A 24094-nucleotide genomic window follows, 5' to 3' on the forward strand; every position below is an offset into this window, starting at 1 on the left:
CACATCTCATAACTACATCAATATACTTTTGGCACAACATGGAAATAACAACAATGACAATACTTGCATAATGCAATTAAGTATTGCCTTAGTGGAATCGCATATCAAGGCATCATTTGCACAACGTAAACCAAGCGACAAACAAGCGTTCGCCATAGCATGCATATAAGGCCATACATTGGTGGCTCGAAACTACTAGGAATACAAGCACTTCTCATCATTTTAAGCTATTCTCAAATTAACGCTTCTGTTAATATTGCTGGCCTCGAAAAAAGTTACTTTCTCATGCTCGAGATAAGCCAAGCTGTTATCCTTAGTGGAGAAAGTTTTGCTACTGGCAAGTGAAACCCAATCACATACAAAATTCTAGAACAACATTTACTTTCTTGGTAACTAAATAAACGAAATAAATTGTGTCTGTTAATCCCAATAACCTCGAAAAGAGTGGCATTGCTTCATTATGATCAAGATTAGAGTAAATGCAATCCTAGTTGATGGCAGTTTTGCGACTGGCAGGCGAACCCAAATAACTTATAACATTCCAGCACCACATTCCAAATGCTTGGTATTCTCCAAATATTTTGTTGACGCACAATCTTAACGCCTGCTTCGCCATAGCGTCATAGCGTCAGTTTAGTGCCCTGATGCAATGTCAAAGGCACCAACGAAGCCTTTATGATGACCGAAAACAATCAATGTTAACAATGACAATGGAAAAAAGACTGAATATTTACCTCAGCAGAGATTCATTTCTAATATCCTAGCGCAAATATTTCTCTCCCGCTATCTCCCCTTCTTGTTTATATTCATCATTACGGCTGCATAATTTGCACCACCAAACAATCGTCAATCATAGCATCAGGAAATTAGGCGATTGTTGCATCGTGACAGGGCGAATGTACACGAGAGCAGATACAAATGGGGCTTCAGCGTAGCGAAGATGCACTATTTTTACGTATGAGTTATGAAGCACGCACGTACGCACACAAATATCTATATATCGATGGCTTGAAGCAACTAAATATACACACACTTATCACCGTTTTGCGCTCTTCTCAACAGAAGCACTTTCCGTTAATATTGCTGGTCTCGATTATCGTAGCTGTCATCATTGGTGGAGTATGTTTTGCTACTGGCACGTGAAATCAAATCACAGACAAAATTTGCCTGGTGATGATGATTTCAAATTATAGAGACTTTAAACTTTTGCAGCTCATTCGTTCCTAGTCTTCAAAATAGCCCTGGAAAATTGATAGCCCATTGTCTTGACAAAGGCATTCGATCCCTCGCCGTCCAGCTCTCCCAGCAACGATGTCATCCAGTCGGTGTCCTCACGAAGAATGAAAGTTTGCCTCAGCGAGATTCACTGTTTAAACTCTAGGCAATTATTTCCCTTCGTTCTTCTTCTTTTCTTTTGTTCACATATACTTCAAATCTTACAATTTCCCCTTCGTTACTCGTTATAGTTTTCATGAATTTTAACCATTTAACCACCCGGGGATTGTGATGTATAGCATATCAAAAAAATCTTAGGAAATTTTCGATTCGTTCAGTATGTAAATCGTCAAAATCCGTTCGCGGCAAAAATATTTATTACCGTTAACTTTATTTCATAAAAACGTGACATGTCTTCTGATTTGGCACCCTTAATGAAAGACGTAGTTCTACGTCAAAAAAAAATAAATTTAAAAAATGTTCAAACACACTGTAGACCAGTGATTTTCAACCGGTGGGGAATTCCCCCCTAGTAGGGAATTTGGTCATTAAAAGGGGGGAATTTTTTTTTTCCAAAATATATATTTTATTAAGGCACATGTGGCGTTAGCCTGACGGGGCCGGGAGTCCAATATTTTGACAATTTTTGTCTTACAACTATGTTAGTAATATGTAACCGATTACTCGCGGTTGGCTCGAGGTTAGTATTACAAGTGTTCTCATAATTGGTATGTTGCAGTCTTCGATGATCTGTACGTGTGCCCGACACTTCCTATTAGGATGCAGCTGACCATTAATCAGCAACGCCCCCCTAGTCTGTACCCCATATCTAGCGTGGTGCGTCTTTCTCGACTCGAGGAATCCAGGATAGATTGGTCACTAGCCGGCGCAATCATCAGCTCGTGTAGAGTTGTCATGAGCAGTACAATCAACAACCATCTTGTTAGGAAATAAGATGAGCGTTTATCAACTTTCATTGTGCGGATTGCCTTTTTTTTTTGAGCTGAGACTGTCTGAAAAAATAAAATAATGGTCGATGGGCAATGTTTCAATTATCCCTAATGCGTAATATATCGCACCCAGTTCAGCGACATACACGGAACAAGGATCTTTGAGTTTGAAAGATGCACTGGAATTTTCATTGAAGATGCCGAAGCCAGTGGACCCGTTTATGCATGAACCGTCAGTAAAGAACATTTTATCAGATCTAACTTTCCCATATTCTGCCGAAAATATCGGCGGAATAGAATCGGAGCGTAGGTGATCTGGGATTCCATGAACTTTTTGTCGCATGGACAAATAAAAAATGACAGAGGAATTGCAGAAGTATGGGAAGCAAACTTGGTTGGAGATGCCTGGTGAAGGGTGCACGTCGTGGGTAAGGTACTCATGGTATAAAGACATAAAACTTGACTGAGGAGTCAGTTGGAGTAGATTTTCGAAGTTATCAATCACCAATGGATTCATGATCTTGCAACGGATGAGAAATCTGTAGGATAATTCTGTGAACCGAAGAGTAAGCGGGGGTACTCCTGCCAAAACTTCGAGACTCATCGTATGTGTCGAACATCCCATGGCTATATGCAAGCAACGATATTGTATTCTCTCCAGTTTGAGAATATGAATCCTGGCAGCTGATCGGAAGCAAAAACTGCCATATTCTAACACTGATAATATCGTTGTTTTGTACAACTGAATGAGATCTCCTGGATGGGCACCCCACCATGTTCCGGTAATTGTTTGGAGAAAATTGATTCTTTGCTGGCATTTCTGTTTCAAATACGCAATGTGTCTCCCCCAGGTACACTTAGAATCAAAATATACACCCAGGTATTTGAAAAACATAGAGTGTTGGATCGTTTTGCCGGATAGGTGAAGCTGGAATTGGGCGGGTTCGTGCTTCCTAGAAAAAACGACCATTTCAGTTTTCTCCGTAGAGAATTCGATACCCAGCTTGAGGGCCCACGTGAACAGATTGTTCAGGGTATCTTGCAACGACTTTTGCAGAACGACGGGATTAGTACCCGCGATGGAAATAACTTCATCGTCTGCAAGTTGTCTCAGCGTGCAGTCTCTAGTTAGACAATCATCCATATCATTGACGTAAAAACTGTACAAGAGGGGGCTTAGGCAGGAGCCTTGTGGTAGGCCCATAAAACTGTAACGAGAAGATTTCGAGCTGCCATGAGAGAAAATCATATGCTTTTCTGACAGTAAATTGTACAGAAAATTGTTGAGAATTGGTGAAAGTCCACGATTATGAAGCTTCTCTGAGAGAATTTCCATGGAAACTGAATCAAATGCCCCTAGACCTAGGCGTCAGGAATTGGACGCAAAGAAAAGGAGCAACAAATACAATATTGAAGTAACTCCATGGTTATGATCCCCGAGAGGACAGAGCAGTGTTGAGAATAACACCTGAAAAAGTGAAAAAACTGTTGGATTTAATTGCTCCACAAATACAACACCAAGATACACTCATGAGGGATGCTATACCTACAAGAGTGAAACTAGAAATGATGTGCCTTTCTTCTGGAATATCGTTCAGATTATTGTCGATATTTTTTAGAATCTCGAAAGCATCCATAGCTAAATTAATTCCGAAAGTATGTGGTGCTACAAATGGCAGTCAAAAAGATTTTTCAAAATTTGATTTATTTCGCCTTGACAGCAGCTTCGTGTACCAATTTGTGAAATGAAAATGATAGTAGATTTGCAGGAGGAATAAATACGCCTCAAAAACTAAAATAATGACTGAAAATCTACTTTTTTAAATCGAATATATGTTCTGTTTCTTCGAACAATACTTTTTTTGCAAGTTGTGAGTGAATTCTGAATGAAAATTGTGCCCGATAATGATTTTATATTTAGATTCCCAATAAAACTATCTCAAAAAGAAAACGTGCCCCGCCAGCGTGCAAAACAAAATAACAACGATTCCGTTTAGAAACTATGAGGGTTTTATTAGTTTTTCCAATAATTTTCGAGTCTATAAATATCTTCGCACATTTTCAAATATCTTAAAAATAGAGACATGTAAAGACAATGTAAAGATTTGGCATCCCTGATTCGAGCGCTAAATTCTGTTTTTGACGTTTTGAGGGATACGAGTGCGAGTAAATTCAAAAAACTTTGAAGTAGCTCGCACGCTGAATCACAGATGACACTAACTGGCATGATGTGTTCACACGGTGTGAGTAGCTGCACTGCAGTAACTGACTAGATCGACTCGTATGCTTACTCGCACCGTCTGAACCCGGCTTAAGGGATTTCTAGTGAAATTAAGTTTATTTGACCTGATATTTTCGTCAAATCAACAGTTCGGATGACTGCTCACATATTCTAGAAAAGGTGAACAGACATTTTGTTCAATTTCAGCGATTATTTCGCATTTCGTTGTTTGGGGGCAAAGTGATCAGTGGAGGATTACAACTGATAATGTTCTGTTTTCAAAAGTTGATATACCTTATCACTTTCTGTTCCTATATGGGTCTCTTTTGTGATTTTGACTCAGGAACAATATGCCACCCCAACCAAAACCAAGCCTCATTATTGAGAATGTTATGTGTTTCCTACTACGTTTTTGTACATATGAGCAAAATTTAAATTACGACTCTAGGTTAATAGGCTTAGCTCATTTCATACATGTACCTACTATTTCAATAATGATTTAAACAAATTTGGCCAAGAAAACACTTCTTCTTCTTCTTCTTATATGGCACTAAAGTTCCTAGAGGAACTCTGCCGTCTCAACGTAGTATTACTTGCGTCATTTTCATTAGTACTTAGTTGAGATTTCTATGCCAAATAACACGCCTTGAATGCATTCTGAGTGGCAAGCTCTAGAATACGCGTGACCACAGTGCAAATCAGAGGAAATTTCTTTGAAGAAAAATTTCCCCGACCAGAACGGGAATCGAACCCGACCCCCGGCATGTTAGGTTTGACGCTAACTACTCGGCCACGGGAGCACCAAGAAAACACGCATTAATCTATTCCTTCTATCGTGATATGTGCGAGTGATCACTATGCCCCCCACAGGTGACCACTTTACCTCCTCACTAAAAAAAATGTTCGATTTTTCAACTTTTTTTCTAATACATACAAGTAGGCATGTTGATCGTAGCAAGCGTCAAAAGGAAACTGGATGTTTTTAAGGGTCATTGTTGATAGTTTTTTTATTCGATCTACTTTTATCACTTTTTGCCCGGCTAGTCCTAAATTGAGACGCTCAGAAGGAAAGGGGTGTAAGTGATTTGATCGATTTCTCTTCATCAATTTTTTCTTTAGCTAATAATTCAACTGCAAAAACGTTCCAATTTGTGTTTGCTATTGGATCCGATAGATGAGGCTCTGACCTATCTTCCACATTTTTAAATACAGCTGGAAATGTGTTTGCAGCTAAGTTATGACCAAAAGAGAGAGTCGATGTAGAGAAATCGATGTTGTCATTTACACCCCTCAATATAAGTTAATAAGTTAAGTACTACTAATGAAAATGACGCAAGTCATACCTACGTTGAGAAGACAGAGGTTCCACTGGGAACGTAAGTGCCATCAAAGAAGAATAAGTAGGTCGGTTGAACATCGAGGCTTCGTCATCCGTGCATTTTATGAAAAAACAATCGGTCAGTGATTGCCAAACAAAGAGGCTTCAGTCGACATTTTGACATTCCCCGCACAGAATAGGTCCGATATGCTTGAAGCAATTCGAACGTGGTTAACCCATGAGACTGCAACATGAAGCACAATTTTATGGGGCATAATTGGACGAAATATGAGTTGAAGAACACCTTTATTTCAAGTTCCATCTCTAAAACACCATATTAACTCAGAAATCAATTGAAATCGATCATGTCAGGCAAAAGGTTTTGTGAAGAAATGCTTCAGACAATTCTTCTTCACGCCACTTCCACTTGAGTGGGGTTTCAAACAAGCAGAACTTTCGGTATTGGGCGGCTGTCAATCCAAGGGTACCCGAAATACTATACTACATGGGCTGAAAAGTTCCTGGATATTTCAACAGATGGCGCCACTAAAAAATGAACAGTATTCATTTCGAGAGGTTCATTTGTCACTAGCTTATGCGTGAAGTTTCATGACATTTCTTTTTTTGTTCACAAACTACAGTTTAAACAACACTACCTGCCTACCTACCTGTGTCTACCTGAGCATTCGTATAGAAAATGGAAAAGAGGAAAACTCCTGAACAATCAATGCAGTAGTTGACGAAATGTTATTCCACTTCTACTCCTTCGAGAACAACAGTTTATCGATGGTTTAGTGTATTTAAAATGGGTCATACAAGCACCGCAGTTGCAACTCGCTCGGGAAGGCCAAAAGAGGCTACGAATTCAGAAATCGTGAAACTAGTGTATCGACTCGTATAGAACGATCGTAAAGTGAAGTTACGCGAGGTTTCAAAAGAATGAGTGGAATACATTCTGCACGACATTTTGGACATGAAGAAGCTATCCGCGTGATGGATGTCGTTGATGATTCAACAGCCGGTTTGGCGTTGTTGAAGCATAATCGAGTGGACTTCTTTCGGCGTTTTATGACATTGGACGAAACGTGGCATACATTACCATACTCCTAAGTTCAATAGGCAATCTGCAAAGTGGTACTGAGGCATATTTCAGATACTTAGAGGTTTCGTACTACAGAAAGGGAATCGAAATGTTTGAAACAAGTGTATTGCCCTCGAAAAATCTATGTTGAGGGATAAATACGGCTTTGCCCAAAAAAGGATTGTTTTCACAAAAATTCCCAGGACTTTTCTGCCCATGTAGTATTTACACTCTCCAAAGTTTACAGTATACGAATGTTTGAATGTCGACAAAAGGGTTGACCAATAGTTTTCGATAATGATTTCGTTCGATCCTCCGAAATAATATTGCTGTTGAAGTTTGTATCGAGCAAAACCGATATGTGTGACATCAGAGAAACTGTCTATTGCTTGCTAGTTGGAGTAATGAGTATTAGAAATCGCGAATGGTTTACTTACACCCAATAAGTTATAAGTGGGCGGGATTAATTTGCAATACCTCCTCTCTTCACAGTGTCCGTATGAACAAACGCTTCTTTTGCAGTTCGAGCGAGCGCTTTACGCATGCACCCAGTGGTAAGGTACACCGGGGCAAGTTGAAACGATTTTTTCGAAGTTCAACTTGAAAGTTATATTAAAAAATCATTAAATCACTAAATTGAAATCCGTTTGCAGCATGTACAAGGTATGACAGATGACTTTCGATAAAAAATAGAGATTGATACTGGATGTTTCTAAACATATATATTTTTAAAATGTTTAGTTTTCATATACATTGATTCAACTTGTCCCGTAAAACGGGATAAGTTGAAACGCGGTTTTGTTTCTCGAACTATCTACAACTGATTTATGGAACACTAAATTGAAGGTATTACATATAAACAATTGGAAAAGGGGGTTTGGAACACGTGAGATGTTGGGGAGTAGTCTGATACATGCAAAATGGACACTACATACTAAGAATTAATATACGAAACAATAACATCAAAAATACTATTTTAGACGCTTTTATGTCAGAGTAGAGCCACTCAAACTGCCACTAATTAGGTTTATGGAATCATTCAAATATTCTTATATTACCTAACGAACTCAGGAAGGGAGGAGGGGATGCCTTGTGGGAACTTGTTTAGAAATAAATCCAAATAAGTCTAAACATTTTTATGCAAATGACCATTTGTTACATGTTATGTAGTCATGTCATAATCGTTCTGCCAGATCAACAGTTGAGCGTGTAGTGGAAAAATTTGAATCCACAGGCACAGTACAAAATGTTCCCATGCATTCGCTCAGCTTCAATTTCAAGCTACAACCCTGCATTCCCATCAGCGACAAGTTGCATCGATTTCTGTGGAAAACTTTAATGTTGGTCACTATTTTAAGAGCACTCGCTATCACCATCACAAAGGTAGAAAGTTGCCTATATTGACAATGCAATCGTCAAAACGATATCCATCTATCGCAGTCCTTTTCTCACTGTGGCAACATTCAAGTGCGAAATTTCCTCTTCTTTACGTGATTCAAATTTATCACTTCGCTGGTAGTACCAATGCTTTTAGAAAAAAGTTAATGAACATATTTTAATTCAATTCAATTTACAATTAATTCGATTGCTCGTCGTCGTCGTTAATTCGATTACTCCTCGTACATATTTTGAAAAAAAAACAGGACAAACAAGCCAATAATGCACACAAAGACAAGATGCAAACGATAATATGATATCTGTAACAGATACAACAGCTGCCGATTTGCAGAAATCAGTAGTAACACTAAGTTTGCTTATAGATTCTCTACTGATGAAACAGAAACGACTGCTAGAGAACATAATCCAGCCGTGCTTGATTTACATTTATTGGGCGCTTGTCGGCACTCTTGTCACGGGGCGCTGCTACCCTTGAAGCAGTTCAAACACACGATTCCGTTGTTGTGAAACTATAGCCCTGTATTCTGACTACTGTAAAATGTATACGGCATTTAATTTATGTTTTATTCCATTTCTGGTTTCCCATCTAACAATATTGCTCATGTGATAACTGATCGATTTTACATATTGAGACATATTTACTCGGATAATTCAACAATTCTCATATTATGGGTTACGTCGAGGAAGCGGTCACGTGATGGGCATTTGAATGAACTGTGACCACATTCAATTGCACATTCCAATTAACAGAGTAATTGAAATGAATTATCAGCTCAGAACTATTAATTAAAACTTTTATCAGAGTTTTATGAATCGATTCAAGATTATCACCGTTTGAAATAAAGCTGTTGCAAAAAGCACACCGATTTATCACCGAACATTGTTATGCAATCTACTTGTTTACCACTTCTAATATTATTTTAGAATGCATCCAAATTTTTGTAAGAGATTATGTTCTTCGTTACAAATAAATTTTATGAATGTCCTTTTACATTTTATATGATACCTAGGACTACCAAAATATGTGAACCGAAGAATTGTCAAACGATCATTGTATTTTACAGTTTCCTCCGAAATTATTGCACATCTCATGTTTACGTAGTTCTCGAACCGCGAAAGTTCATTCACCTCTAGTATCTGAAATGACGATTTTCCCAGGCCTCTCAGTTTAAAAGTACTTTGTTTTAGGGAAACATATTCCGGTCTGCACTACGACAAGCGAGTACAAAAGTACTCAACACAAAAAAATACCCCCGACTTGCATGTATCTGTAAAGCGGATTCCCCCAGGCGCATTAATTTTGAAGTCCGTGTTAGGGAAACACAGCAGTGGGAAAAAATGCGACCAACTTGCATATTTTGACAAAGCGGATTGCCACGACGATTTTGAAGTCTGTGTTGGGGAAACCGTAAATCGGGCTTACTTGACAGTTAGGAGGTTTATATAACGCTTGACATTTTACAGTCATACAATTGCGTACAAATATTTCATATCAATTGATGCAAACATCTTTCCGATCTGTTAAGAAATGTTCGAGTTATAAGCATTCGAAATACGGGTAGGGTTAGCACACAAATGGGAAAAAAGGAAGTTTTTCCAGTTTTCATGAATTTAAACCGTTTAGAGATTAGCGAATTGTAATGTATAGCATATCAAACAAATCTTAGAGAATTTCCGATTCGATTAGTATGCAAATTATGGGAATTCGTTCACAGTAAAAATAGTTAATAACGTCAACTTTATTTTATAAAAACGTGACCTGTTTTCTGATTTGGCACCCTTTCTGAAAGACGCAGTTCTACGTCGAAAATAACAAATGAACAAAGGACCTGGCCGGAGAGTAAAAAGTGCCCCCGAACCAAATCACCATACAGCAAATATTGTATAGAATATTAAATAAGAAATTTTGACGGTTTATTTGAACCCCTATGTGGTTTGACATAGGATCTATAGTTTTCGTTTATTTCACGCCATCCTCAAAAGCTTCAAGATAAATATTTGTAAAAAATACTGAATGTGCATCCTACTACGGTGTATCAAGAAAAATTATCCAAAAAAAAATTTATCAAAAATTTAAATACTAGAAAAATATTGAAATTTTGATTTTTTTTATTCAGAGATTTAGTACTACTCTAATTAATATTTAAATGTATTCCTACGGCTTTTCTAGATATGTGTGATTTTCTTCAGTGTTGCGCGGTACAAAAAAATATATATTTTTATATTTCCCAAGAGTCTGGCTGGGTAAGAGAGTAAAAAGTCCTTCAAACCAAATCACCAGCTGTATGGAAAATTGTATAGGGTACTAAATAAAACATTTTGGCAGTAGTACCATATATTTGAGTCCTTATTTGGTACACCATAAGATCTATGGTGAAAAATGTACCTTTTCGTTTTTTCACGCCATTCTCAATAGCATTGAGACGAAAGTATGAAAAGAAAATTCTGAAAGTACATCTTACTAAGGTGTATCGATCAATATTTTCAAACAATTTTTTCATCAAGAAATCAAATACAAAAAAAATAAATTAATTCTTATATTTTAATTTCAAATTAAGGCAGTATTCTAGTCTAGAAATTTGAAGAAAATCTTTTTTTTTCTTTCATATTTATTTAGTTTAGGCCTTCAAGAATATGCCCTAAAAAGGACATCGAAAATCCTCTTATTTACCGAGTTAGAGTCATTTTAGTGATGCGGTATCTAGCCTGCTACGGCCATAACAATGAACTTCAAACGCATTTTTCTCGAAACTAGTATTTTCAAACTGGCGTACACGATATCTCAAGTACTACTGATTTGATTCGGGTCGAATTTGTATGGATATAATCTGCAGGCATCTCTCTAATGTATGAACTTCTAAAAAGTGATATTCTGAAGATTTTACTATTTTTAAAAAATCGGGAAACATAAAAAAAACCGTGAACCATCTCACTTCATCAGCTCTTAGCTATTCTAATTATGTATAATTTTTGTCCGTACAATTTTTGTTTTATTATTATGAGATAGACGAATAATTAATTATATAATGGATAGTAAAAATATTATTTGTTTTATTTTTACGAAGCTCGAAAAAACGTCCGAAATTCGTGTCTCTACACTAGAATACCCCCTTAAATTTTAATTTTTTTTATTTTGAGATTCAGTACTTCTCTAGTTTATTCAAATATTCAAATTTCTTCCTACGTCTATTTCAGGTATATATGATTATTTACACAATTTCTAGAGTGTTTTGGCGGTACAAAAAAAAAATAACATATATTTTCAGGCATTTCGAAATTTTGAAAAAAAAAATACTTTGAGACCCAATTTTACTCTAATTCTTATTTAAACGCGTTCGTATGTGTTTTTTTCCGCATGAAGTGTAATTTTTTCTTGAATTTTTAAGAGGATAGCGCGAAAAATATTTTTTTTGCCTTTGGGCATTTTTAATTTATTTTGAATTGAGAGACCCATTACTGCTTTAATATTTATTTAAATTTTGTTCATCATATGTCTAAATTTGGTCGGTATATTTAGAGCATTGCGCTGTGCAATTTTTTTTTCTCGTATCTTAAAATACATGAGTTTATCTTTACATTGGATTTAGATGGCTTACCAATTTCATAGTCAGCAATACAATAGAGCTCTGTGAGAAAAAATAAAGTCTTTGTGGAAGGTCATTCGGATTAATGAGAAGAATACTTCAGAAAATCCGAAAAAATAGTTTGAAGATATTTATCGATACACCTTAGTAAGATGCACTTTCACTATTTTTTCATATTTTTGTCTCAAAGCTTATGAGAATGGTATGAAAAAAAAGAAAAGGTGCATTTTCACTATAGCTTCTATGGTGTACCATATAAGGGCTACGTAAAACAGCGCGGAAGCTGTTCAACAGAGCTAAAATTAATTCGGATTGGTCTCAATATAGGAGCGCCCTAACCGAATATAACAGAGAACTAAGACGATCTAAACGAAAATCTTGGGTAAATAATTGCGAAAGCATTGAAAGTACCCCAATCGTTGCAAGACTAAGCAAGACTCTTGCAAAAGACCACTCGAACGGGCTAGGTTCCCTCAAAAAGGACGACGGTTCGTTCACAAAATCTCCCTCAGAAGTATTAGACTTACTGATGAAAACTCACTTCCCAGGATCTACATCGGCTCATTCTGATACCAGTCCTAGCTACAACCGCGACATGAAATGCTCCCGAAGGTATTCTCAAAGTGCAAAGGATGTCGCAAAGATAGTTGCTGGAATGGTTTTCACGAGGGCCAGAGTAGAAAGCGCGGTGAGATCCTTTCAACCATACAAATCCGCAGATGCAGATGGAATTTTTCCAGCCCTGATTCAAAAAGGAGAATCTAAGCTGATTCCATCTCTAATCGAGATTTTTAAGGCAAGTCTGATACTAGAGCACATTCCTTCCACATGGAGACTCGTTAAAGTGGTCTTCATTCCAAAAGCTGGGAAACGTGATAGATCACTCCCAAAATACTGCTGAAAACAATGGAAAAAGTATTATTTGAATAGATAAAGTCTTTATTCATGTCCAAATGCCCTTTATCTAAATACCAGTTTGCCTATCAATCAGGCAAATCCACAGTCACAGCGTTACACACGCTTGTGACTAAAATTGAAAAATCTCTTTCGTCAAAAGAAACTGCATTATGTGCGTTTCTTGATATCGAATGGGCTTTCGACAATGCTTTTTATGTATCAATGGCACAGGCTATGAGAAGAAGACATTTCGATGACTGCATAGTCGAATGGATCAAAGACATGCTCACAAATAGACAAATCACCTCGGAGCTGGGTGGGTCGTCGACATGTGTGATTGCAACGAAAGGTGGCCCACAAGGAGGGGTTCTATCATCTCTACTTTGGTCACTGGTGGTTGACGACCTTCTGATTAGTTTGGAGGCGAATTGTTTCGAAACTGTGGGTTTTGCTGATGATTTAGTCATAATGGTACGTGGCAAATTCGACGATGTGATATCGAGCAGGATGCAGATGGCCTTAAACCTTACACAATCATGGTGTATCAAAGAAGGTCTGAGCATAAATCCCTCAAAAACAACAATTGCTCCTTTCACCAAAAAGAAGAAACTGCATCTGCAGACTCTAAATCTTGGAGGAGAGGAAATAAAATTCAGCGTTTCAGGGAAATATCTAGGCGTAATCCTAGACGCTAAACTAAACTGGAACGCACACTTAGATGCAATTATCAGTAAGGCCAACATTGCCCTATGGGCATATTCTAAAATGATAGGCCGAACATGGGGCCTTAAACCAAAAATGGTTATGTGGGTCTATACAGCAATTGTGCGGCCTAGGATAACCTATGCCTCATTAGTATGGTGGTCAAAGACTAAAGAGACTGTAGCTACAAAAAAGCTAAACAAACTCCAACGACTGGCATGCGTTGCTGTAACAGGAGCAATGCGAAGCACACCCTCAAAGGCATTGGAGGCTATCCTTCACTTGTTACCTTTGGGTCAACATGTTCAGCTGGAGGCTAATAGAAGCGCTCTAAAGCTAAAAAGTTATAAAAAAATATTAGACGGGGACAAAACTGGTCACTTGAGCATCCTGAATCTCTTACCCGTTGGACCAACCTCAGAGATGAACAGCGATTGGATGGAACCAAGGACCAATTATGACATTCCATACAGAGTGATCGAACTTTCTCGTTCAGTATGGGATGAGGGTGGTCCCGATGCGCGTAATGGTTCAATCCTGTTTTATACCGATGAGTCGAAAATGGGTAACAGAACAGGTGCTGGAGTGTATGGTCCCAGAATAAAAATTTCTGTAGCTATGGGGAACTGGCCAACAGTTTTCCAGTCAGAAGTAGCTGCAATAATAGAATGTATAAATGTTTGCCTTAAAAGAAATTATAGACATGCTAACATTTGCATCTTCTCAGACAGTCAAGCAGCACTTAAAGCCCTCAATGCTTTCAAGTGCTATTCAAAAATTGTCTGGGAATGCATTTGCCTTTTACGACAACTGTGTCAGAGAAGTTCGGTACAACTGTACTGGATTCCTGGCCATTGCGGTATAGAGGGAAATGAACAAGCAGATGAACTCACAAGACGCGGCTCAAGCTCACCCTTCACTGGTCCAGAACCATTCTGTGGAATTTCTGAATGTGTGTTGAAGAGTGAGCTGAAGAAATAGGAAGACCGGGGAGTAATGGCCAACTGGATGGCTGAACAACTTAACCAGTCAAAAAAATTTATCACGCCGAGTATTAAAATTACTCAACAATTGCTGAGTCTTAATAAGAAAGACTTCAGCACATTCACTGGTCTTATAACAGGACACTGTCCGAGTAAATACCCAACACACACCCAACAAAGGAAAAAAAAGGACTCAAATATATGGTACTACTGCCAAAATGTTTTATTTAGTACCCTATACAATATTTTCCATACAGCTGGTGATTTAGTTTGAGGGGACTTCTTACTCCCTTACTCAGCCAGACCCTTTAGAAATATATAAAAAAAAATTTTGGTACCGCGCAACACTGAAAAAAATCTGGAAAAGATCACACATATCTACAAAAGCCGTAGAAACATAAATAAATATGAATCAGTCTACTTTAATTTTATAAATAATTGAATAATGAACATTCTATGACAATCTATGTGGTATAGGCTTCATTTTAGCGTAAAGTGACCAGATGGTCAGAGACAAAACGTTACGTATATACGTTATGTGAACATAAACCATAGTATAGCGAGTCTAAACTGATCAGTATTATTTCATTATGAGTACCGGCACTCAGTTGTGATTTTTCGGTGGTTTAGATTTTGTTTACGCTCGAAAATCACTCGCTCAATCAGAGCATTTATGCCTGGCAAGCACGATTTAAATTCTACAATTTTCTGCAAATTACCGAATGGAATGCTCGAAAATTCCAAATCATTTTTCATCGACACAAAAAAATGGACTAATTTCGGATGGCGATGAAAGATAATTTATAGGAACAAATTTTCTTTAAATCTTACGTTTATTAAGTCTACAACAAAAATGATTGAAGGTTGTTGATTCGCAGCAGCAGCACTGTCAAGCAACATGATGATTTTTCCATACTGCAAGCTCCACCCCACAGTGAAGGAGTTGGATACCCTGAGGCACTTTGTGTCCGCCAGATATAGCCGATCTGGTATTTACAATATCATCTCTTTGCCGCTCCTTAAGCCGGGAGATCGAAGCAACCGGCCAAGAAGAATCTGGCCAAAATGGACATTTTTATGCGGAAGCGTCAGACGAGACAGGCCGTATCTGAGCAGCAGGCAATCACCCAGAAGGAGTAGCTTGGATGCTGGCGAAAGAAGTGAAAAACTTCTTTTCGTACTCATAATGAAAGACGAGACGTACTTAATGCTAGAATTCAACGAATGGCAGGGGACCGGGTACTTTACGTTTCCCAGGTAAGCGATGACGTCGAATATATCATTCACATCAAGTTCTCGAAGAAGGCCTTTCTCTGACAGACGTGAAGGGAATGTCCAAGCCGCTCTTCTTTCGAGTCATATGGTTAACGGGGAGATATATAATACGAAGTGCTTGCCGAACCTGGGATCAGCCCATTATGCCAAATGATCACTGGAGGATGGATCGGCTGGAGATAAACATTGTCGCGAAGAGCACCAGCATTCTCAACATTCCCCAGCTGCGCCCGATAGAAAACTTTTGAGCGAATGGTCAAAATAGAGAAACAGGCGACCACCAAAGCCACGAAAAGGTAAAATAACACGCCGATATACATCTATTCATCGGCCATGGTTCAGGTTCCGGCCAACTTCCGTAAGACCGGCCAGTGCTTCATTTACGATACTTCATAAAACAACTCTGCCTCTTCCTGTGGAGTATACACTAGTTCTTCCGGCTTATTGAAACGTTAAGCCCTGACCGAGCTAGGGGACTAAAGATGAACTTTTCGTCTGGCTCACGTTGGTCCTTGCGGATCAATAGGGGACTTTTATGAAAATCATTTTCCAATTTTGTTGCTGTCGCTTCCAGTTGACACTCTCTAAACAAAAAGCCTAATGTCGGTGCGATAATGCATTAGAAGCGCTCTTGAGCAGTCTGCCAAATAAAAGATTTTTTTTGAGGTTCATCCATTTAAGAAAATCAACATGATCAAATAGTGATATTGAAATATATTGATATCGCGGGACATTTTCGTTTCTTTTGCCAAATGCGGGACGTTTCGCGGGACGGAATCTAACGCGGGACATTTTGTTGAAATGCGGGACGTCTGGTCAGTTTATTTTAGCGTCATTTACAGGTCCGATATTGCCTTGTCCAATTAACTAATGTTGTTTTGTCCACATGGTTTCTATGAATCGACTACCGCACCTGACGCATGTGAATTGTTTTCTAAACACTTTGCAACTATTTTCGCCTCCAATGTGGTTACTGCTTCTGAAGTTGACGCTGCTGCAGCACACGTTCCTCAGGATTTGATCGATCTGCGCACCTTTGTTGTCAGGCTGATGGTTGAAAAAGCAATTAACAATTTAAAATGTTCCACTTCTCCTGGCCCTTACGGAATTCCGGCGCTAGTGTTTCGCCGTTGTGCGGCTAGTTTTGCAGTACCGCTATCGCGAATATTTACCGCTTCGTTGGAAAACGGTGCCTTTCCAGTGATCTGCAAACATTCATTTATGTTTCCCGTATACAAGAATGGAGATAACCGCAATGTAACTAACTATCGTGGAATAACTAGCCTTTCTGCAGCTTCGAGAATTTTTTTAGATGATCGTAGAGGATGCAGTATTCTTCCACGTTAAACATTACATATCGCCAGCACAGAAATGATAAAAAAAAATATCAAAATTGTCATTTATGCCCGGGCGCTCTGTTACATCAAACTTGTTGGAATTTACCTCTACGTGCATCAATCAGTTGGAGAATAAGGTTCAGGCTGATGCAGTGTACACTGACATAAAAGTCGCGTTTGATTGCATCGACCATCAGATTCTACTTGGAAAAATGTGTCGCCTGGGTGCTTCAGTCCATTATATTCCGTTTTGTCGTCGTATCTTTCCGGGAGATCACTTCGAGTGAAGCTTGGAAGCTATCTTTCAACACCGTTCACCGCCGCTTCCGGAGTTCCTCAAGACAGTAACTTGGGACCTCTATTGTTTGCCATTTTTTACAATGACGTCACAACATTGTGTTCTCAGGTTGTGTTCTCATCTACGCAGATGACTTGAAAATTTTTCTCACCGTAAAATGCTTTGAGGATTGTCGTCAGTTACAGAGCATGCTCAACGGCTTCTGGGAGTGGTGTCAATAGAACAAAATGACAGTAAGCATTGCCAAATGTATTATCATGACATTTCATCGCAAGAAGGAACCAATATTTTTTTACTATTCTCTGGAAAACCATGTGCTGGCCCGTGTCAATCAGGTGAACGACCTCGGAGTGATACTGGATCCGAAACTTACCTATCGCTCGACTTTAGCTAACAATACCTACCGTCAACTTGGATTCATCTTGAGGATCTCTCGAGAATTCACGGATCCTTATTGTTTGAAGGCGCTATATTGTTCATTAGTGGGCCCTATTTTGGAAAACGCTTCTGTAGTGTGGATGCCCTATCAACTATCGTGGATCCTACGTATTGAACGAGTACAGAAAATGTTTAGTCGTCGTGCTCTCAGCACCCTGCCACGGGGCTGTCCTCAGAATCTTCCACCGTATCCTGACAGATGTCTCTTGTTAGGGTTAGATACTCTTGAGCGAAGACGGAAACTTCAACAATGTACGCTCGTCGCCAAGTTACTCAACGATGAAATTGACTCGCCCGTGCTGCTTTTCCGCATCAATATGCGTGACGGGAATGATTCGTGCTTTCTCGATAGTAGAAGATCTGTTCGGGGAGGCATCTACCAGATTTCGTCGAAGGATCGGACGCATTCGTGTTTTTTAATGTTCATATTCATTAAGACATTTGTCAGATGAACAAAGAAATGAATAAATAAATAAATAAATAAATAAATAAATAAATAAATAAATAAATGACAGTAAACTCAAGCAATGAGAAATGCAACATCTACTTTTAAATTCGATTTTTTTTCGAAAATAGTGATTTCTAAAGCTGGACAAACCATGATCATTTTTCGGACAAACCAGGATCAGAGGTTCAGAGATCAGAGGACAACCCATTATCATAATTTATCTTTGAGGAACATCGTTAAAAAACATAAATAAAAGTTATGACTTAAAAAAATTGCATTTTTGCTTTTCGGCATTTGAGACAAATGTAATCAAACATATTTTTTTAGTTTTTCACTATGAATATGTATTTGTAAATCAATGTTATGGTGGACAAATGAAAAAAAGGCTCTTCATTTTTATTAGTACAGGGTGGGCCATTTAAAGTGGAAGCATCTGGCAACCCCATAACTTTTGACAGAGATGTCAGATTAACAAATGTCATACCGCGTTGGAAGCGTCATTTCAGTACAATTTTAATCATGGAACAATACACACCTAAACAACGCGCTGAAATTGTTTAGCTGTACATTCAAAATAACTTCTCAATTGTGTTAACTAAACGTGCGTGGAAAAATAAAAATAAAGTTAAAACATCGCCTGGAGACAACACTATACGTCGATTATATGCCAAATTTCTATCGCCTGGTAGTGTTGGTAATGCCAGTCATGTGTCCAGACAACGACCAAGACGTTTCGACGAGAATATTGATGCCGTTCGAGCCAGTGTTGCAGAGACTCCATCGACATCAGGTCGCCATCGTTCGCAAGAGTTAGGCATCGCTCGAACCACTCTCCGACGCATAATGAATTGGACAATTACTGGTTCCAAAGGACGGCGCTACATGCCATACAGCGGCTGCCACGACCAAATTATTGCGCGAAATGTTCCCCGGAAGATTAATATCGAAAAACGGCGATTATGACTGGCCACCGGGATCACCTGATTTGACGCCTCCTGACTTTTTTTTATGGGGATATTTAAAATCCAAGGTATACACTGGTAAACCAAGGACCCTGGCTGCGCTGAAAGACAATATCCGACAAGAAATTGCTGCCATATCGGCCGAAACATTGGGCAAAGTGATGGAAAATGCCGAAAAAAGGGCACATTTTGCGGTCATGGCCAGAGGCGGTCATTTACGAGATATCATAATCAAAAAGTAGTTAGAACAAATCTCTTTGGACCAAAATAAATAAATTTCAAAAAAAAAAATTTCAAAATTCCACTTCTTTACTTTGCTATTGCAAAAACAAATCCTTCCACTTTAAATGGCCCACCCTGTAGTACTTAGTTGAGAATTCTATGGCGGATAATACGCCTTGAATGTATTCTGGAGTGGCAAGCTCTAGAATACGCGTGACCACAGTGCAAACCGGAAGAAATTTCCTTGGCGAAAAAATCTCCCGCCCAGAACGGGAATCGAACCCCAACCCCCGGCATGATAATGTGGGACGCTAGCCACTCGACCACCAAAATCCTCTATTGTATTCAAAAATCACATTAATTTCGCGAAAAAGTACCATTTTGAGTAATGAGATTTTGAGAACCCGTTCGCTACGAGTGTCGTCTAGAGACGACATCCGCGCGATGAGCTGTGTGTGCGAGCGTCGTCTATGGACGACATGAGAGTGATACTACACATCGATACTTTTCGACGCAGTGCTCCGTACAGCGGTAGCACTCCGGCGGAGCACACTGCCCTATTGAAAGGGTTTTTTTTTCCAAAATATATATTTTTATCAAGGCTCATATGGCGTTAGCCTCATGGGGCCGGGAGTCCAATACTTTGACAATTTTTCTTATTATCTATGTTAGTAATATGTAACCGATTACTCGCGGTTGGCTCGAGGTTAGTGTTACAAGTGTTCTCATAATTGGGATGTTGTTGTCTATGCTCTGTACGCGTGCCCGACACGGGATACTTCCTATTGGGATGCAGCTGACCATTAATCAGCAACGCAAATTATCTAGTATTCAAACCAGACTTCATGAGTGACCGTTTTCAACTGATTTTATTGTTCAATTTATTTCTTCGCGCCCCCATGGTTAGCGATCGTTGCTTATCTTAGTAAGCTAAACAAAAGATAGCATGCTAACGCTGATTCCGCATTTGTTATTGTTACAGATCGTATTTCGATCTCGGTCTGACCATTCTATTGCGGATGTTTGTAATGCTTTTATGTTACCTACCGTAGGGTGGCGTTATATTGATATTCGGTACATTATAATTTGTAAATACAAATCTAAAAATGTATGTGTGTGATATACAGTGTAGGGATTCATATGTATGTGTAATCTATAGGTGTGTGTGTGTGTGTGTTCTAACTCCTCCCCATTTAGATTGGCGAATCCTCCTGGCATTCGTCTATTCCTCTTATTCGACTAATTTTTGTATTTAGATCTTTCAGTTTTATAGTAGTCTCTATTTTTGTGCGTCCAAATTTTATTTTAATTATAATAATTGTGATGATTAGACACACTATTATGGTTGTCAAACTAAATGATACGATGTGAAATTTAAAATGAAGGCTCTCTGTTTTAAGTTTAATATAATTTAGTTTCTCTCTTTCAATTTCTTTTTCATTGATTATTTTTTTATAGGTTGTGTTTTTGTTCGATTGTATTATTTTAAATTGATATTGTGCCTCGTGTACGATAAATGTCTTGTTTTCAATACACATTTCTTCTGTTATTTTCAGTATTTTAGGTGGAAAAATTGTAATTTGACCTTGAATGGTTGTAATGTTTGTAGGTTTTCTTATAATAATCAATGTGTCAGTATAAATATTTTCATTGATTTCTTCGTCCTCAGTACATTTAGGGGCTAGTAAATATTGGTTACATTCATATTTTTCCTGTGGTGTACAACTATTCCATAGTGTACCATTTTTGTCAATCAATCTGTACTCTCTTTTCATATTTTCGATAGGTAAAATTCTATAAAGTTGAATTTTATTTATTTCCCTTGGAACTTTGTATATAAAGAGCATATTTCTGTTGTTAGAAGTAATTTTGACTGTTCCAAAGTGAATTATCTCTGAGATTGATAAATTACTCTTATTTTCTATTTTCAATAATTCAGTTTTTGTAAATATGTCTGGATATATTATTTCTTGTTTTGCGAATGAAATTGCTTGTGTTATATAAACTAATTCCTGTATCAAATATTCCAGATTGTGGCTCAGCTTGAGATAAAAATATATCATGTTTTTTTCTTGTATAACTTCATCTATTTGTGTCTGTAAACCATTTATTCTTATCGTCAATTGATCGTTGATTATAACTTGTTTATTTTCTTCTGTTATTATGTTGTTCATTGTATTATTGATGATTCTTAGGTCATTGGCATCAGGTGAACTTGATAGCCACTTCCAAACTTGTCCTAAAATTCCCCATCTTTTGAATCTTGGGGTGTATATTTTGAAAAATAAATCTTTTAATTTTGAAAGTTTATCCTGTAGTTCATAACTAAATGTTGAATTAATACCTCGTGTCATTGTTACGTATTCGTATTCCCCGATTACATGTTTTATTTGTGTAATGTTGATTTGATGGATTAGAATAACTTCACCATTTGAGACGATACATTCCTTTTCTTCATAAAGTAGATACGCCTTATCCTTGACGTCGATTATTTCTATTCCTAGGATGGCGGTTATTAGGAATATCCACGTGAGTTTCACTGAAAAGATTTTTTGTTTATTAGTCGTTTATGGATTGTACGGTTATTCGTATCAACTATATATGAGGGGTGATTTTCCTTTACATAATTAATCCTGTATCTGGGTTTATTTTTGTCTATATCGTTTGTTTTTTCCCATATTTCTTGTCCTTGATCTAAATTTGGATATTCTTCTAATACTTTCTTGTACTGCTCTTGTAGTTTTTCTAAGTCCTCTTTTGTCATGTTATTGAACCATAACTCGATCGGTTTATGTCCGGTGACTTTATGAATCGTGTGATTGTATTTTCGATAAGCTTGTGCAATTTCCATTTTACTTGGTTTATTTTCTTTCTTTGTACAGCGTAGAATCTCCCTTACTGTAGAGTGGACTCTCTCTATTTGGCCGTTGGTTTCACTTCTATGCACTGGTGTTGTTGTATGATTAATTCCAAGCTCTCTGAATAGAAGTTGAACTTTTTGTGTTAAGAATGATGATTCGTTGTCTGTCATGATATGTTCAGCTTGAGGAAACTCATTTAACATTTCTATAAAATCTTCTTCAACATCCTGTGTGTTACGTGTGTTTAGAAATCTGAATGTAACATATTTTGTCAATTTATCAATTACATTCATTATAATGTTGTTGTCAATGAAGACTAAATCAGCATGTAAATGTGTTCCTTTCATTGGTACTGGTGTATTTGTAAGTTTCTCCTGTATTGGATTACGATCATATTTTTGTAGTACACATATTTTACATGTTTTTACATATTTTTCAAATAGTGTCCTCATTTTTGGGAAGTAATAGTGCTCGAGTGCCTGTTGAACATTTTCTCTTGCATTGCGATGAGCGTAATCGTGGATTTCTTTAATGTTTTTCAATTGGTCTTCTTCATCAAATATTTCTTTTACTTCCATTGGTGCGTAGTATATTTTTGTTTTGCTATTAGAGAGATGTTCCTTGTAAGTTTCTTGTGATAATCCAATAATTCTCGTAGGTGCTTTGATTCCAGTTTTTAGTCTGTCTTGTATGATCATTAAAAATTCTTCCTGTATTTGTTTATCTGTTTTTCCTTCAAAATTCACATAGATGCGTGTTCTGCCATCTTGTGTTGTATACGTAGCTTTTTCACCCTCAATATACACGATTTGTAATTTGTAGGCATTAATAGGAGCAGTAGAACTTGGAAAAAAATATTCGTCTGAGTCTTCTGCGCTATGAGCAGTCATTGTATTAACAGAAACTCTACTCAATGCATCTGCGACTTTGTTAGTATTGCCTGGTTTGTATTTTATTTCTATCTTATATGTTTCAAGTGTCGATTTCCATCTTCTTAACTTACTGTTATCATTATTTTGTGATATTGTATAAGTTAATGGTTGATGGTCAGTGAAAACAATTATTTTTTGACCATAAATATAATTCCTTAAATTTTTCAAACTCCATTTTATTGCTAATAACTCCTTCTCTATTGTGGAATAATTTTGTTCACTAGAGCTCAATGTTCTACTGATAAATGTTATGGGCTTTTCGCCTTGCTCTGTTTTTTGTGAAAGTACAGCGCCTATAGCAATGTTGCTCGCGTCTGTCGTTAATAAGAATTCTTTCGTATAGTCTGGATATTCTAATGTAGCGTCGTTAGAGATAGCGTTTTTAATTGTTTCGATAGCTTGTCTAGCTTCATGGGTGAGATCTATTCTTGTGTTATTATCTCTTCTGTTGTCAATACCTTTCAAGTAATTGGTTAGTGGTTTGCAAATATGTGCATATCTGTGGATGAATTTTCTGTAATATCCACTAAATCCTAAAAATGCTCTGAGTTCCTTAATTGTCTTTGGTTCGGGATACTCATTTAATGCTTGTAGTTTCTTTGGGTCCGGTCTAATTCCGTCAGTAGAAATAATGTGTCCTAGGAAATTTACTTCTTTCTGTAAAAATTGAGATTTGTCAATTTGAATAGTAACTTTGTGCTCAACCAAAGTTTGGAATATTTTACGTATATTTTGTATATGTTCCTCCAATGTTTTTCCATATATGATGATATCGTCAATATATGCAAAGCATATTCTATTCAGATGTTCGCCCAATATTTGGTTGATTGCGTGTTGAAAGATCGCCGGCGCATTCTTCAAGCCGAACGGCAATCTTAAAAATTCGTATTTCTCAGTTCCTGTGCTAAATGCTGTTTTTTCAATATGTCTTGTATCTAGTTTAATTTTATGAAACCCATTTTTTAGATCAAT

General features: G+C 37.6%; 1 protein-coding gene across 3 annotated transcripts in view; it reads right to left on the minus strand.

Moving 5' to 3' along the window:
- The window catches only part of LOC129771477 (scavenger receptor class B member 1), a 132128-nt gene that overhangs the window by 72683 nt on the left and 35351 nt on the right, over positions 1-24094 (minus strand). The gene's annotated exons all lie outside the window — the stretch shown is intronic.

Source organism: Toxorhynchites rutilus, chromosome 2 (assembly GCF_029784135.1).
Source record: "Toxorhynchites rutilus septentrionalis strain SRP chromosome 2, ASM2978413v1, whole genome shotgun sequence".
Lineage (NCBI taxonomy): Eukaryota > Metazoa > Arthropoda > Insecta > Diptera > Culicidae > Toxorhynchites > Toxorhynchites rutilus.